Source organism: Sprattus sprattus (assembly GCF_963457725.1).
Source record: "Sprattus sprattus genome assembly, contig: scaffold_127, whole genome shotgun sequence".
Classification (NCBI taxonomy): Eukaryota; Metazoa; Chordata; class Actinopteri; order Clupeiformes; family Clupeidae; genus Sprattus; species Sprattus sprattus.
This window is the reverse complement of record NW_027666763.1, coordinates 27,501-30,000: the sequence shown is the minus strand read 5'-3', so window position 1 is coordinate 30,000 and position 2,500 is coordinate 27,501.

The following is a 2,500-nucleotide window of genomic DNA, read 5'->3' as shown; positions in this document are numbered from 1 at the left end:
TCTCCACACTTTCGCCCCCCCGTGAAACTTTACTAGATATACCCCAAAAAAGTTCAGTTTTGCTCGCTCCTTTCTCCCCGGTGTATTCAGTAGAGAATTTTCTGTTTTTAATCTTGTTTTGAGAAGTGCTATTGCTTAATAAATCGTGTGTTTGTGCTGGACAACAAACCAGTGTGAAACCACCAATCAACATTGGAAGAAAAATACATTTCAAATGTATTTATTCCTTTGTAGTCCCAAACTGAAAGATTTAATTAGATTTTTCACCATTTTAAAGTGATTTGGTCAAGATTTTAAATATTTCAGATACTGGCATACTTAAATTCAAACTGAAATGTATTCCTTCTCTCCCAAAGAGACTACTGTCTGTCACACCACTTTCTCATGTTTTCAGTGATATTGACTCCAGACATTTACCCTCATCAAGACATATGGAACAATATGGGACTCATTTCTCCATTCGTAGAGTTTCAGTAGTGTGTCCCCCAGTTTGACTGGGTCCGGGTCCCCCCCCCCTCCCATGTCAACCCTCACCCCCCCACCCCCAGCCCCCACACTCACTCTCCTTCTGCCTCTCTCTGGTGCTCGCCTGACACGCTGCACACAGCCTCGGGGTCGGAGAACAGAGGGACTAGGCAGTGAATTTGTTAGGAGAGAGTGGAGAGTCAGAGAAAGAGAGAAAGAGAGAGAGAGAGAGAGAGAGGGGGGTGGGGGGGGGGGGGGGGGGTGAGCCCTATTGGTCCCCTCTCAGTGGCAACACCAAAAAAGAATGAAAGATGAGACAGATGCTGAGGGTATGTTTCATGTTTCTGGGAGGAGAGGATGGGAGAGAGAGAAAAGAGAGGGGGAGATAGAGAGAGAGAGAGAGAGAGAGATAACTCTGAGCAATCCTTATGTTTTCTTAGTTTTTTTTTTGGGGGGGGGGGGTCTCAGACAGAAGCGTGCTCCCTATCCATATCTCTGGACAGAGATGGAGACAAAATGTCACCTATGTGTCACTGTCACTCTCTTCCTCCGCTGCTTGCCTGCCCTCATTCCCCCCTTGGTCTTCACTGGTTGTGCTCTCTTCCCCTCTCATTCCCCCCTTGGTCTTCACTGGTTGTGCTCTCTTCCCCTCTCATTCCCCCCTTGGTCTTCACTGGTTGTGCTCTCTTCCCCTCTCATTGTCTATGACTTGTTATTCTACAGCTCACAGAACCTCTTCCCAGAAGGACCTTTGGTTTGATGCAGAAAATAGAAACAAAAGGCAGATTTCAAGGCATTGTTTGCCGCACGTTTCTGTTACTTCATTTAACATGTTGCTTTGTCCAGAGCGACCATCATCAAGCCGATCCAAAACGTAGTAACTGCAAAGAAATAAAAAGCGAAAAGCGATCGGGGGGGCACTGTGGGGCAAACAGTAGCCCCGACCACATTCGGGCTTGATGTCCATGGAGGACACGGGTTCGAATCCCACCCGATGACATTTCTCCAGTCCACTCACTTCTCCCTCTCATTCCCTGTTCCACTCTTCACTAATCTATCAATTAAAGGCATAAAAAGCCCAAAAAGAAAAAAAAGAAATAGACATCGATCATGCCAGTTAGCATAAACAAACAGCAGAACCTAAACAAATAAATGTTACTGATACGAATAAACTCAAAAAAAGAATACATCAATAGAGTTAAAAGTGGGCCTTCAACACTTGACCATCAGATTTTCAGAGACTTTTGCCTATATACAATATAGAACATACCTTACAACTGTGATGGAGTCAGGTGCTCTGATGTACACTAAATATTGTAAGATTACAATCTATTTATTTTTAATAGAAGGAAATATATTGAATATAATGTCCGCTTGTTTGCACAGATATATACTGTGCCTTACCACCAATGCAAATACATTAATTCTCTGCAACAGTGATGCACACTATTCATGCATAACCACAAAATTATGCCCAGACATTATTGATGATCAGTGAAGTGAATCAGAATGAGAAGAGCGCACAAAAAGATTAGTTAGTCCAGATAAACAACACTGGTTAGGGTCCCATTACACAATCAATACTTCAGTGTTAGGGTCCCAGCCATGATCAATACTTCAGTGTAAGGGCCCCATCACATGATCAATACTTCAGTGTCAGGTCCTCAGCCATGATCAACACTTCAGTGTTGGGGTCCCATCACATGATCAATACTTCAGTGTTAGGGCCCCATCACATGATCAACACTTCAGTGTAAGGGCCCCATCACATGATCAATACTTCAGTGTAAGGGCCCCATCACATGATCAATACTTCAGTGTAAGGGCCCCATCACATGATCAATATTTCAGTGTAAGGGTCCCATCACATGATCAATACTTCAGTGTAAGGGCCCCATCACATGATCAACACTTCAGTATTAGGGTCCTATCACATGATCAACACTTCAGTGTAAGGGTCCCATCACATGATCAATACTTCAGTGTTAGGGCCCCATCACATGATCAATACTTCAGTGTTAGGGCCCCATCACAT